We start from the raw sequence: 16,827 nt of genomic DNA on the forward strand, positions 1-16,827 counted from the left end.
CTTTGTAGCCTACCCTTGACATTTCTTACTAACCACCATAACCTTGCAAAGACTGAGGCCCTAACTACCATCACACCATCACCACCTTAACTTGAGGTCCAGTTCTTAACCTTGTGATCAAGCAAAAAATAAGGAAATTGTTCAATCACAACTTAACCATAGTTCCTTTCTTAACTCCTTATGACCAAGTGACATGAAGGAAAGACAAAAACTTGGCCCACCTTCTTTCTCTAGTTAAATTTTATATTCACCATGGTCGAAAAACACTCAATTGTCACCACTGACACTTCATTCTTAACCATTTACATCTAACTATTTGTGAACTGTGGGCTATCTATACATGTGGTGAGATTTTGCTTCCTTGCATTCTTTATCCTTTAAGTAGTTCCATAATACAAGAAAGTGACATCCATTGATCTCTACAAGATCAATGGTTGTGCAAGATGTGACCAACCTTGCCTAATGATGTAACACCAAATTTCCCATATGCACTAACATGTCGACGCTGGTCTGACAAGCTCAACCTTGCAGCCCACAAGGGAGGTGACATCATGAATTCCATGTGTTGAGACCTCACTTTTTCACTTGAATTAACTACCTCGCTATTCTTTAATAAGACAAAGTGACAACCATATATCTTAATCCATCTGACGGTCTTGAAAACACAACCAACTATGTCAAAACTTGACCAATGAGAATGTTGTCTTTTGCCAAATGTATGACACCTTGTCCATCTCGTATGTGGCCCACAATAAATTAGGACCCACATGTCTACATGGAAATATCTTGATTTCTTGCATTGTTTAAAGTTCATGCATCTTTAGAATGCGAAAAAGTGACAACCCTCAATCCTTTTGCATCTGACAGTGGATAAAATATGGGCCCACAAAGATGTAAAAAATGCTCAGTCACTAAGGAAAAGATATAACATAAGGTCATAAAAATATATTTATCATGTCCTAATATTCAAATATTTGAATGTATGTGACCGTTAACTGTGTTTAAATTCAAATATTTCCATTTTGGTAGGAGGGAAAAATTAACTAACAATTCTAGCCACTTAGGGGGGATGCAAGCTTGCTATGCATAACTGATGGCCTTGCACATCCATTGGCCTATGGAGTCATGAAGAATATGAACTTGCATGTCATGAAAAAAAAATCTAACCCTATCCTTCTACAATTGTGAAACCATAAAACAACCCTCTGCAACCTCTATAAGACTTCAAAAAACACCATGTGCTCATGCACTTTTTGGAAAGAACATGAAAGGACTGAAAGAAACTACTCCATGTACATGAAAACCCTAACCCTCTTTAGAAGTAGGGTTTGAGATAGATCCCATTGACTAGAATTGGTAGAGTATCATAGATGGGTCTAGATAACTGAAAGGCATTAACCTCCTTGCAATTGATAATCACATAGGGACCACTCCATAGTGCATCAAATTTTGAGTGCCTCCCTAGTTTTTCCCTGTCTGCATCCCATTTCAGTACAAGATCACCTTCTCTAAAAATCCTAAACTTAGCCTTCTTATCAAAGGACTTCTTCATCTGTTGTTGGTGTAGCTCCAAGGTCTACATGGCCCAATTTCTCTTCTTATCCAACTCCATCAGTTCTACAATTCTTATAGACATAGTGTCATTTCCAATTAGTTCCAATTGATGGGCTAATTCTAGGGATGGAAACTCTAGTGAGATAGGAAACCTTGCTTCCTTTCCATACACCAACATGAAGGGTGAGTTTCTAATAGCCCTTTTAGGTGTTATTATGTGAGTGCAAAGGGTAGTTCTCAATTTTTGGTGCCGACACCTTTGATTATCTTCAATAGTCCTCTTAATGATTCTGATCAAATTCTTATTGGAGGACTCAGCCAAGCCATTACCTTGGGGGTGCTAATTGGAAGAAGTTCTCAAGTATATGCCATGATCAATAGCCCATGCACAAATTTGGGCCCCTACAATTGATTTTTTATTATCTAAAATTATGGAGGATGGGGCACCAAACCTTATAACAATTCCATCTAAGAATTCAATAATTGAATTATCAATAGCATCCTTCAATGCAATTGCCTCTTTCCACCTGGTAAAGTAATCTATAGTAGCTAGAATCCATTTATGACCAGAGATGGAAGGAGGATTAATGGGACCAATAAAATCTAATCCCCATTGGATAAAAGGCTAATAAACCTGGATAGGATGAAGTGGGAGGGCTACAAGCCTTTGCTTTCTTGAAAAGAAAGCACATTTTTCACATTTTTTGACATACCTATGGAAATCATTGAACAAGGATGGCCAATAATATCTTGCCCTCATTATCTTCATAGTAGTTGTTCTTGCTGAAAAGTGGCCACCATTAGGACCATCATTAAGCTCCTTAATCATTCTCTCTACCTGTTTTGCATCAATGCACATTAACAAAGCTCCATTAAAGTCCTTCCTAAAAAGAAAACCATAAAAAATGGCATAAGGAATGGACTACAATTTGAACTGTCTTCTTTTTTCCCTATCCAATCCTTGAAAATATCAATTTCCTAACAAGAAGGTTATCATGTCATCTATCCAATTCCTTGGATTCTCATTTCCTACTTCTTTTTGTTTTGTCAATACGATAGCATTTTCATCATCTGATTCCTGAGATGGGACCATCTTCTTGCACAATCTTTTTCCTCTTATCAATTTGGTGATCTGAATGCCCACACCATATTCCATCACCTTAGTGATCCAACCATCTCTTTTCTCATTAATATCTTTGCTCAAAAGGAAATCCTTAACACTTGCATGGGGCACTAGTAAATGGATCTTGTTTTGTGATAGAAGGTGCTTGAACTTCTTCAAAGATCTTATCACTGCAAGGGCTTTCTTCTCCACATAATTATACTTGTCTTCATACTATTTAATCCCTTCACTAAATAAAGAAATAGGTTTCTCTTCATTATTGTCATTTGATTGAGTCAAAACAATAGAAATACTTGACTCACCACCTAATGTGTAAAGCATGAAGTCTTTCTCAAAGTTTGGATTGATGAGAGTAGGGGTTGAGGCTATGGCTGCTTTGATCTCATCAAAACTTGATTTCCATTCCTTGGTCCATACAAATACCATATTCTTCTTAAGCATAGCTATAAGATGTTTCACCATAGTAGCAAGATTAGGAATAAATCTTCTCACAAAATTTATTCTACCAATAAAAAATTGTAGCCCTTTCTTGTGGCTAGGATGGGAGAGAAAAAGAATGGCCTTAGTTCTTTCAAGATCAATAGTTAGACCATCCTTAGATACAATGTGTCCTAACAACTTTCCTTTATTAGTAGCAAAGACACACTTGCTTGGGTTTAAGGATACTCCATACTGTCTACATTTTATGAATACTTGTCTGAGATGGCCCAAATGATTTGCTACATTCTTTCAATACACCATGATATCATCAAATTATACTAACAAAAACCTTTCAATCATGTTCTTGAAGGCCATCTCCATTTCCTTTTGGAATGTGGCACCTGAATTTGTTAGTGCAAATGAAATCTTACTATAAGAATAGGTGTTCCACTTTGTGGTAAATGTAGTCTTATATCTATTAGCTTCTTTAACCAACACTTGATTATAACCAAAGAATCCATGCAAGAAATACAGTCTCTTTAAACCAATAACCTTAGACAATATTTGTTCCATGGAAGGGATGGGATGGTGATCCTTAAGGGAGGCTTGGTTAAGATCCCTAAAGTCTACACATAGTTTAATTTCTCCACTCTTCTTCCTAATAGGGACAAGGTTTTCTACCCAAGAGGAATGCTTGATAGGGAAAATGATATTAGCCTAAATTATCTTGGATAACTCCTTCCTCATTAATAGTTCAGTCCTAGGATTCACTGGCCTTTGCTTTTGCCTAACAGATTTAACATTATCAACTAAATCTATGGTATGCTGAAACAAACTTGGGTCAAAACCCCTTAAATCGTCATATTTTGAAGCAAATATATCATTAAATTCTTGACATATATGAAAAAAAAATTCTTACTCAATTTCAAAACATACCTTCCCCATGTTTAGAGTTTTTCCATCATCAACCATGACTAGTATGTGATAATCCTTATTTACAACAATCTTCATACCTCTATCTCTTGCTTGGTGACCAGGATTGAAGACACTCTCTAAGGTAATGTGACCCTTTATAAACTTATTGGAACTGAGATTGATGATTTGATCCCCATACTAGTCATGCAACCTCAACTGATTTCTCTCTAAGAATTCTACAAGAAACTTACAATTTGTGCATCATATTCAAAGACTTGCCAATTAATATTATTATCTAGATTGTAGGCCTAACCACCACTCTAATTCTCTACTTCTTCTTGTCCTCAAGGCTCCTTGAAACATCATAAGATTCACCAATTTCTACAAGTCTATTGACATGTTCATTCTCTTTCTTAGGGATGCTTTGAATATTATATGCATTAAAACTTCCAAGAAAATCCTATACTCTGTGTTTATAAGACTTGAGGAAACCATTCTTGGTGACATTTTGATTCCTCACTTGATCAACAACTAACTTACTATCTCCATAGGCCTTCATGTCTTGAATTCCTCTTTTTTGAGCAAGTAGGAGACCCTAAATCAATGCCTCATACTTTTCTATGTTACTAGTGCAACCAAATTGAAGCCTAAATGAGAAGTAGTACTTTTCTAGTACAGGAGAAACCAACATTACACCAGCCCTTGATCTGTTCTTATTCCTTGACCCATCAAAGTACATACTCCATATCCCATTAGTATCCTCCTTGGTCTCCATAAGGTTAGGGACAAGAGCATCCTTTTCTAATATGCAATAAGTACCAAGGCTTATCTCTAGGGCTTCTGTTATAGGATCAAACTGTTATGCATTATCCCACTCATCTAAGAGAGAGTCAGGTATCGATATTAGAGAAGTGGTAGGTTCTTGCACTATATCATTTTTATCTATCTTTGGTATAGTGCAATTCATATTGATGAGATTAAGAGTGTAGGGCTCAATATGATTAAGGGCTAGGGTTCTATTTTAATTGAAGCTTTAGTCCCATATCTTGTTCTAAAAAATACGTAAGACCAATTAGAAGATATGTAATCACCTATTTGGGTAGTGAAATCTCTTGAGAGACAAAAGACAAAGTATGGCTTAACTTCAGTAACTGATATATCTTGAATTACAGTACAACTAGGGCATGCATGTAGGGCCATTTCAAAATTCCTAAGAATTCCTACAGTCTTGAAAATACTACCATCCAACTACAATACATCCCTAATAATGGGTTCATATTTCATTCCTAAAAATTCAACTACACACTTAGGCATCACTGAACTACTAGCTCTTGATCTATCATGCAATTGTGGACTAGCTTATCCCCTATAATCAGAGAAACATAAAATGGAGGAGGTCTAACCTTTTTACTTGTTTCTACCTCCTTTAATGATTGTACAAGACTTTTCGCACTCTCCATGCTTGATGGCTGATCCTTTAGTTCAATGCTCTCCAATTCTTGCTGCAAACACTTCTTTTGCATAGGTATAGTAACAAAAACATCCCACATGGAAATGTTCACATTTTTTTTCTTCAATTATTACACCACATTGAATGAGGCATTAGGTGCTTTAGTAGAGACTTTGGGAGCTGCATGTGTAGAGTGTTGAGATGGAATGACTTGAGGAACATTCACATCTCTTCTACTATCATTTTTCCTTTACTGCTAAGGAGCATTGGATTGATCATTCACTATTTCTACATGAGGTATTGCATTTAATGTTGAAGCCTGGTTAGGAGAAGGGAGAGAAGCATCTTCAACAACTCTTCTTTTACTCCTAGTATTGTGAGCAATGGAATCCTGGTTTACATTACAATGCTCTTCCACTTGGTGATTCATGAAGGAGCAATCACCTTGTCATTGCAAATGTAAGACATCTTTGGGTTGGCTTACATTATATGACTATCCTATTGTAGGCTCTTGAATGGTCAAAGATAAATAGAATTCAACCTTTTGACACATACGATAGGCATGGGTGTAGTTGCAAGTGTTGGAAATGGAGATGGAGTAACTGAGAGGGGAGGGGTGAATTAGTTACCACAAAAATAAATCTACAGATCCTTAGATGTCTTAAAATATAGCTGCTGCTGACACTCAGTAACCACACAAATAAATGTTGAAACTTGATAGATGTTCTGTTAACTTTATTAAGCATTTAAAGTGATTAACATGCATGCATAAAGAAATAACATGAACACAAGAGACACCAGATTTAACGTGGAAACCCAATTTGGGAAAAACCACCAAGTAACTAGTTACCAATTTTCACTCTTCTGAAGTGAGCCCTGTTAGGAGCCAACCCTGTTAAAGGTTACAAAACACACTATTAGGTGTGACCCTGTTAGAGGATTTGATCACCTTGTTAGAAGTGGCCTTGTCAGAGGTCTTTAAAACAATTCAACTGAATTGTCACCTTGTTAGAGGATTTACAAAATGGCTGTCAAACCAACTCTGTTAAGAGATTTTGAATCACTGTTACAATGATTAGAAAGCAACAATGAAGTGATCTGAAATATATGCAACTTATCTTTGCTAAATATAGATCTCTATTTTGCTTCACTGGATCCTCACTGATCGAATGCAACTTTGCAGCTTCATAGGGATATCTAATCCTTCCTCAACATTTGCTCATATATTTTTTTATTCACACTTTTGTGCATCCACACTTTTTTACATCATTTGAATTCTCAACTTGACCTTTCATATATACTTTACAGATTGTCAAGTCGGCTCAATTACAAGTTACAACAATTGAAAAACATAAAATCAGTCAACTGCACAAAACGGTTAAACTTAATTCTTTAGAAAAATCCTTTGCCGCTCGACCCAGCTCGGTGACCACTGCTCCAAAATGGTTTCCCCAGTGTTAGCCAAGTGAAGCTCGGTAAACACTACGAACTTTGCAACTTCCTTCGGAGATCGAGTTAATTCGGTAAATACTGTCCTTCCTTCATTTATTGAGTGAGCTCAGTAAAAGCTAACTTTCCTTTGCTTAGCGAGTGAGCTCGATAAAAGCTAACTTTCCTTCACTTGCCGAGTGAGCTTAGTAAAAGCTAACTTTCTTTCGCTTACCAAGTGAGCTCGATAAAAGCTAACTTTCCTTCGCTTACCAAGTGAGCTCGGTAGACGTTGACTTTCCCTTTGTTAACCTTGGGAGCTCGATTAACATTAACTTTTTGCTACAAAATTCTTTGATGCCCGAGTGAGCTCGATAAGAGCTAACTTTCTGTGTAACGTTCAGAAACGCTCGGTAGTCACTATAAATTGCTTTGCTGACCATCTGAGATCGATAAACTCTACTTGATGATTGATATGACATTTTGTGACATCAAAGACAAAACACAATTAACAATTGTATCCAACAATCTCCCTCTTTGGCATTGATGGCAACACAACATGTCATAGCAGAAATGAAATTTGAAAACAAGTCTTTTTCTTATATGGCAACTCAACATGTCAACATAACAATTCTCCCTTTAAGATAGAAAACTCTCCCTCTTATAGTAATCTCCCTCTGTGAAGGAATTATATAGAAAACTCTATATCTTAAACAAATTTCAGAGAGATATGACAGTAATAAACTCTCCCTCTTTGAAAACACATGCCAAAGACAACTCAAACTCAAATGAATTTTAGTGTACCTTTAGTACTGATTCATATGCAATGTTTCCTGATTATGTTGCATCAACTGATAGATCTTCAATCTGGTACGAGTTGATGCATCATTAAAACTTTCATTTTAGTGAACTTTAGATAGGGGAGTGACCCCTAACTTACCTCTTAGATACAAGAATGCATCCTTAGGTAATGGTTTTGTGAATATGTCAGCAATCTGGTCCTTTGTATGAATATATTCCAATATAATCTCCTTATCTTGCACCAATTCTCTGAAAAAATGATATTTTATTGCAATATGCTTGGTTTTGGAATGCATCACTGGATTCTTAGATATGTTGATTGCACTTGTATTATCATAGAACACAACAACTGGTTCTTTGATTTCCATCTTCATGCCTTCCAACAATTGTTTAAACCAAACAATGTTAGAACAGTTTACTGCTGTAGCAACATACTCTGCCTCTGCTATGGATTGAGATGTACAATTCTTCTTTTTTCTTGTCCAAGAAACCAACCTTTTTCCAAGAAAGAATGCACCTCCACTTGTACTTTTTTTGTCATCAAGGTTTCCTGCCCAATCAGCATCAGTAAATACTTTCAAATCCAAATTTCCTCCACACTTATACCATAAACCATACTCTTTAGTTCCTTTCAAATATCTCATTATTCTTTTGATTGCCATCAAGTGGTTTTCTCTTGGTTTTGCTGAAAATCTTTCTACAATACCAACTGCAAGGGCAATATCTGGTCTAGTATTAACTACATACTGCAACTTTCCAATCATAGATCTATACAATGTTTGATCTACTTCTTTTGATTCATCTTCCTTGGTAAGTTTTAATCCAGTACACATAGGAGTCCCAACTAGTTTACATTCTTCCATTCCAAATTTTTTCAATATCTCCTTGATGTACTTTGATTGAGTAATGTAGATACCAAATCTTACACTGCCACCATCATAGTCTTCAAAGTATTCAAACCTAGTTTTGTTGCCAGTCATGTGATGAGAACAACCACTATCTATGATCCATGTATCATTTTTTCTCATATGAGAAACGAGTGCCATTTCTTCATCACTATTAGATTCATCTTTCACAACAATATAGATAATCTCATCTTCTTCTTTATCATTAGAATCATTAGAATCTTTAGCCATAAAATATGTTTTCTTACCTTTGTCCTTGAATGATTTGAAATCTTTATTGCCATTCCATTTTTGATCTTTCTTTTCGTATTGATTCTGCTTGTTTGGACATCTAGCAGTAATATGACCAACTTCTTCACATGAAAAATAGATTAGAGGTACTTTACCTTTGTATTTTCCTCTGCCTCTAGAATATTTCCTTGCTAGAAGGGCTTCAATTACTTCAAGATCACTGTCTGAACTTTTGTTTGATTCATCTTCACTTTCTGATTGAGATTTCTTTTTGCCTTTCTCCTTGAGTGAAAGTTTGGCTTCAAATGCTGATTCAATGTTCTTGGAAGCTGGAACATAGTTATCAAAGTTGTCCAGTTCAAATGTAGTCAATCTTCCAACTATAGCTTCTAGATTTATCTTATGATTTGCTTCATGTCTTCTTTCCTAAATTGCAGAAACTCTGATTGCATAAATGGGAAGTAGAGTTCTGAAACTTTACTTATAACTATCTCTTCACTGATATCTCCTCCAGAAGCTTTGATTGCACTGACACATGCTTTAACTCTTTCAACATATTTTGTAATGTTTTCATCCTCTCTCATCCTCATTTGATCAAATTGTCCTCTCAAACTTTTTTCTTTGGCTCTTCTAACATTATCATCTCCTCCATAGATCTCTTTTAGCTTTTCTCACATTTCAAAGGCAAATTTGCAGTCCTTGATATCATCAAATTCTTCATAACTTAGAGCAGATGCTATATCTATCATCATAATGTTGTGAGTCTTCTTTTCAGCAATATCATTGACAGATAGTGTACCAACTGGTTGTACATATTTTTCATCAAGGTACTTCAGTCCTGTATCACCAATGGATGCTAGGTGAAGTCTCATCAGTCCTTGCCATGCTGAGAAGTTATTTCTGCTAAGTCTTGGGATTTCTCTTTTGTAAGACATCCTGATCTTTTTCTTAGATCCTTGAAATCTTATCCTTCAAGCACCAAAAGCTCTGATACCAATTGTTGGAAATAGAGATGGAGTAACTGAGAGGGGAGGGGTGAATCAGTTACCACAAAAAAAAATCTATAGATCCTTAGATGTCTTAAAATATAGCTGCTGCTGACACTTGGTAACCACACAAATAAATGCTGAAACTTGATAGATGTTCTATTAACTTTATTAAGCATTTAAAGTGATTAACATGCATGCATAAATAAATAACATGAACACAAGAGACACTAGATTTAACGTGGAAACCCAATTTGAGAAAAACCACCAAGTAACTAGTTACCAATTTTCACTCTTCTGAAGTGAGCCCTATTAGGAGCCAACCCTATTAAAGGTTACAAAACACATTGTTAGGTGTGACCCTATTAGAGGATTTGATCACCTTGTTAGAAGTGGCCTTGTCAGAGGTCTTTAAAACAATTCAACTGAATTGTCACCTTGTTAGAGGATTTACAAAATGGCTGTCAAACCAACTCTATTAAGAGATTTTGAATCACTGTTACAATGATTAGAAAGCAACAATGAAGTGATTTGAAATATATGCAACTTATCTTTGCTGAATACAGATCTCTGTTCTGCTTCACTAGATCCTCGCTGATCGAATGCAACTTTGTAGCTTCATAGGGATATCTAATCCTTCCTCAACATTTGCTCATATATTTTCTTATTCGCACTTTTGTGCATCCACACTTTTTTACATCATTTGAATTCACAACTTGACCTTTCATAGATACTTTACAGATTTTCAAGTCGGCTCAATTACAAGTTACAACAACTGAAAAACATAAAATCATTCGGCTGCACAAAATAGTTAAACTTAATTCTTTAGAAAAATCCTTCACTACTCAACCCAGCTCGGTGACCACTGCTCCAGAATGGTTTCCCCAGTGTTAGCCAAGTGAATCTCAGTAAACACTGTGAACTTTGCAACTTCCTTTGGAGATTGAGTTAATTCGGTAAATACTGTCCTTCTTTCATTTACCGAGTGAGCTCGGTAAAAGCTAACTTTCCTTCGCTTACCGAGTGAGCTTGGTAAAAGCTAACTTTCCTTCACTTACTGAGTGAGCTCGGTAAAAGCTAACTTTCCTTCGCTTATCGAGTGAGCTCGATAAAAGCTAACTTTCCTTCACTTACCAAGTGAGCTCGGTCAAAGCTAACTTTCCTTCGCTTACCAAGTGAGCTTGGTAGATGTTGACTTTTCCTTTGTTAACCTTGGGAGCTTGGTTAACATTAACTTTCTGCTACAAATTTCTTTGATGCCTGAGTGAGCTCAATAAGAGCTAACTTTCTATGTAACGTTCATGAATGCTCAGTAGTCACTATAAATTGCTTTGCTAACCATCTGAGCTCAGTAAACTCTGCCTGATGATTGATATGACATTTGTGTAACATCAAAGACAATACACAATTAACAATTGTATCCAATAGAAAGAGGGATAAAATTCTTGATCTTGAACCATATTATTCTAAGGGATTAAGGCTCTATTTTGATTTGCATTTGAAGTAGAAACATGACTATTCTGCCTATTCTAATCAAAAGAAGCACTCCCATGATTATGATTTGGAGGCCTACCATTTTTTGGAATCTAATATTGGAGTTGAGGAGCCTTATTTCCTTGAGCTTTCTACCTCTCAAGTGTCACCACTTTATTTCCTACCTTCTACATCATTGAGAGGCCATCCTCTAACTTCTTCTCTTGACCCTGCAATGTCTTATGTATGTTCAACATCATAGACTACATAATCTCTTTGATTTCATCCATTCCATTTGAAGATGTCAAAGCCATAGGGACAATGACAAGAGGTTGTGATATGGAAGGTGTGGGAATAGGGGCTATTATTGGTTGGTGATTTGGGATATCAAGGAAGAAGGGCATAAGAGTCCTTGGGACTAACTTTCCTCCTTGTCTCAATATTTTTTTTTCCCTTATTACAATTTCATAAGCATTAGGCAATGTATCTCCTCCCATGGTTTGGATTGTAGTGACAATATCATTGTTAAAAGCTCTGAGGTAATGTAAGAATGCATTACCAGGGGTAGGCTTCACTGCAAAAGGTATTCTATCCCATGTCTTTTGAAATCTAGTCTTAAAATTAGTCATGTATTCATGGGGGGATCTTTTTATAGTGGTCAAGTATTCTAAAAGTGAAAGGTGGTCACTTCTATCCTCAAAATGTTTAAAAAGAGATGCTCCTAGCCCATCCCAATCTTTTATAGAATTGTGAGGCAACCATCTATACCATTGAAGTTCTTTTCCTTTCAAGGATGAGGGTAGAAGCCTGACTGCAAAATCATCTTCAGATATTCCATTTATATTACACACATTTGCAACTTCCTAAATATGTTTTAAGAGGGAAATAGAAGTTTCTCTAGTAAACTTAGGTATACTTTTAAGAGCTAATACTGGTATTTCATGTCTTTGGGCTAATAGGAGAGGACTTCCAAAATTAAAGGTAGCAAAAGAATGAGCTCTAGCCATGTAAGCAAGTGATCTATTGATATGAGAAGATAGTATTCTAGGTTGAGATCTAACAAAAGGAGGAGTGGAGATAGATCTTATAGGTGTATGTGTTACTTCTACACTCTTAACTAGTGATAAAGATACTTTGGTCTTCCTTCTTCTAGGGTTGGAAAATGAAAGCTCTTGGTATTGAAACTTACCTCTAGAAGATGCCCTTGTTTCATATTTGGGCATAAATCACAATAACTATGGTCTGAAACTAGATGTGAATGATGTAGAGTCGCCAAGTGCTTTATGGAAATGAGCCTTTTGAAGGCTTGGGATACTAAGAGCAACACTATTTCCTCAACATTAATCTTGGAATTCTTTTTGATTGGTCCCATTGGGCATGCCAAAAAATTCAAATAATAGATTTGATTTTGTACACTTGTAGAGGCATAAAAATCATCAAACTATGACTTGAGGAAACTTTAAAGTGATAGAAACAATGCCATTTAATGCATAATTAGGAAAATGGATGACCCAACTAGTGGAGAGACGTTCTTTGTGTCATTTCTAGCCTTGCATCATTTGACAATGGTTGAAATTGATCGTAGGGATCAGATTGTGCAGAAAAAGATGCCTTTCATTATTTTTGGCTTGATAAATCAAATAAGTCAGCAAGTCAACTAGGTCAAGTAACTAGAGAGCACCATGTGGACCAACCATGTTATTTGTTTTCACCACGTCACAAGGTCTTCAAAAGTTTGACCACCATATACAATCGTGACCTCACCACCTTTCCTTTCAACTAACATCAAATGCCTGTGACTGTATGCGCAAACAATTGTTGGTGCTTCGTAGCCTACCCTTGACATTTCTTACTAGCCACCATGACCTTGCAAATACTGAGGCCCTAACTACCATTGAATTGTCATCACCTTAACCTGATGTCCTCCTCTTAACCTTGTGATCAAGCAAAAAAAAGGAAATCGCTCAATCACAACTTAACTGTAGTTCCTTTCTTAACTCCTCGTGATCAAGTGATGAAGGCAAGACAAAAACCTAGCCCACCTTCTTTCTTTCTTTAACTATTATATTAACCACGGTTAGAAATACTTAACTATCATTGTTGACACTTCATTCCTAACTGTTTGCGGCTAACTCTTTGTGAACTGTGGGCCATCTATACACATGGTGAGATGTCGCTTCCCTGCATTCTCTATCCATCAAGCAGTTCCATAATATGGGAAAGTGACATCCATCAATCTTAACAAGATTGACAGTTTTACAAAATCTACATTATTACCTAGTCCGGTCACCAACCTTACCCAATGATGTAACACTAAACTGCCCATGTGCCCTAACATGTCCACATTGGTCTAAAAAGCTTAGCCTTGTGACCTACAAGGGAGGTGACATCGAAAATTCCATGTGTCAAGACCTCACTTTGTCACATGAATTAACTACCTTTCTATTCTGCAAAGCGATAAAGTGATAACCATGTATCTTAATCCATCTAACGGTCCCAAAAATGCAACAAACTATGTCAAAACTTGACCAGTGAGAACACTATCTTTTGCCATCTCTTTGACACCTTGTCCACCTGGTCTGCAGCCCACAAGAAAATAGGACCCAAATGTCCATGCGAAAATCTCTCACTTTCTCGCATTGTTTAAAGTTCGTGCATCTTTAGAATGTGAAAAAGAAACAACCCTCAATCCTATTGCATTTGATGATGGATAAAATATGGGCCCACAAAGATGTAAAAAATGTGCAGTTACTTAGAAAAATATTTAACCTAGGGTCATAAAAATATATTTATTGTGCCCTAATGTTCAGATATTTGAATGTATGTGATCGTTAACTGTGTTTAAATTCAAATATTTCCATTTTGGCAAGAGGGTAAAATTAGCTAACAATACCTTTTTTTGTTTGGGTACCCTTGCTGATTTCCTTCCCTTTCCTACTGACCTTGAGCTATGTGGAGTATCCTAAAGAAGAAACACATATAACATAAGAGGAATCAATGAGACACATCACGAGTTCAACTCAAATTGAAAACTTGATAGGTGTACAAGCTATGATACTGCATAGCTAACAAGACCAAAGTTAATGGAAGAAAGTGTGGCATCATTAACTTGAGAAATTTCAGCCCCTGAAAAGCCCTATAAAATAGTAAAGAGTATTTTTATAAAAATGAGATAATTTTCTAAATGGAAAGAAGGCACAATAACAATACGAAGATCATAGGAGTCAAGAAGACACAAGAAGGACTTGAAGGACAAGATTGGAAGGATAATTAAAAGATAGGAAAAATTGGGGCTCAAAAAGGCTACAAGGCATAAATTGAAAACAAAGAGACTCGGAAGAAAAAGAGAGATGAGAATCAAATTTTGGAACCTTTTCAAGAAATATGTCTATATTCATGATCTCCACAATCCTGCAAGAAATATTATGTTATATGGAGGTTCTTTGATGGGGATGGGTATATGGGGGATGAATTCATGAGGTTCATTAGATGGAGTTTGGGTACGCTAGGAGAAAGAGATGTGTATGGGAATTGGATGGATTTGATGAATTTGGGAGGGTTTCAATGATGGTAGGATTTGGAATAGGATTTATAAGAGGGGTTTAAATAATGGTAGGAAATGGAGGAGGATCTATAAGTGGGTTGGATGAAAGATGGTTGATAGTTATCGGACATGGAAGAGGAATGATGAGTGTGGGAGATGGAAAGGTTTTAGCATGCTAGCAACTTCACATGATGTAATTAGATGAGATTTTCTTGTCAACTTAACTTGGATATGGATATTCTATTGGCTTCCTTGTAAGACTTCTTAGAGAAAAGGTGTTTGTTGTAAACTAATTAAGAAACAACATTTAGGGAACTTTTTGTTGCTAATGTCATACCAATTAAGAAAAAATATTTGAAAGGCAATATAATATTTTACTTTTAAGAATATTTAATTTTTTTTTTTACCTCAAGTGTTCTTACTCCTAGCCTTACAACTCTAAAAGAATGAGTATTATGTGGTGTTCTCGTACCGCTTGCTGCACCATTCATTGCATATTATTTACATATTAATCTAGAGTTCTATATAAAATAATAAAATATTTAGTTTTACAATATTTAGGTGATTAAATAATATCATGTCAAATCTCATGAGGTTCATTAGATGGGGTTTGGGCAATGTTACGAGCAAGATACATAGATGGGAATTCGATGGATTTAATGAATGGGAGGGTTTCAATGATGGTAGGAGATGGAAGATTATTTTTAAGAGGGGTTTAAATAATGGTAGGAAATGGAGGAGGATCTATAAGAAGGTTGGATGAAAAAGGGATGATAGTTATGGGACATGGAAGAGGAATGGTGATTGAGGGAGATAGAAAGGTTTCAACATGCTAGAAACTTACATGATGTAATTAGATGACATGTCCTCATCAACTTAACTTGGACATGGATATTCTATTGGATTTCTTGTAAAAATTCTTAGAGACTGGGTGTTTTTTGTATAATAATTAAGAAACAACATTAAGGAACTTTGTTTTGTTAGTGTCATACCAATTAAGAAATAATATTTCAAAGCCAATGTATTATTGTACCTTTAAGAATATTTAATTTTTTTACCTCAGGTGTTCTTGCTCCTAGCCTCACACTTCTAGCAGAACAAGTACTTTGTGGTGTTCTCATATCACTTGCTCCACCCTACATTGCATATTGTTCACATATCAATTTGGAGTGCTCTATAAAATTAAAAAATATTTACTTTTATTATATTTAGGTGATTATATAATGTCATGTCAAAAATCAAACAAAAAAACCTTCATCTCCTATCCACCAAAGACCATCATCATCAAATCATTTGTGAGTGTGAAATCCCCACCTCTATATGAATAAAAGTATGCCCACAATGTACACATGGATGAGATGATCCATCCCATTACACATGAGCTAATAACTAAAATTAAAATTTTTGATTGGGCCCCAAAGATTGTAATGATGCATGTGATGATGATGTAGGTGATATAAGTGAGGAAGACACTGGTGGTGTAGGTGGCACAAGTGGGGATGACACGAGTGGTCTAGGTGATACTGATGGAGATTTAGTAGACTACAATGACCCTAAAGGCACATCTAATGATGGTCAAGGTGCCATTGGGGATGATGATGGATCTATCGTAGGCTATGATGACTCTAAAGGTGCATCTGATGATGGTCAAGGTGCTGTAGGTGAAGGAAAACCACCTAACTGTGAGGCATGCTCAATAATAACATTTGTCAATGATGCAACTACATGAAGAGTCTATAAATCAATAGAATCCTGTACAATTGATGGGATTACAAAATGAGGCATGGTTTTTCATGTCGTATTTCTCCTTTCATGTTATGGTACCACCCTACAAGCCCCAGGTCTATCTTGTGGAGAGCTTCTCCCTCTATCCTGGAACTCATGGATGTCAAAGTAATTTGACTTCTTGCCAAGCATGAACTCACAATACAACTTTCTCAAAAAATATAGAGGCAACTCACAATTATTACATGTTGGTAGGTCAAATACCCTGGACC

This window comes from Cupressus sempervirens, chromosome 3, assembly GCF_028749045.1.
Source record: "Cupressus sempervirens isolate cs-2001-9-10 chromosome 3, ASM2874904v1, whole genome shotgun sequence".
Lineage (NCBI taxonomy): Eukaryota > Viridiplantae > Streptophyta > Pinopsida > Cupressales > Cupressaceae > Cupressus > Cupressus sempervirens.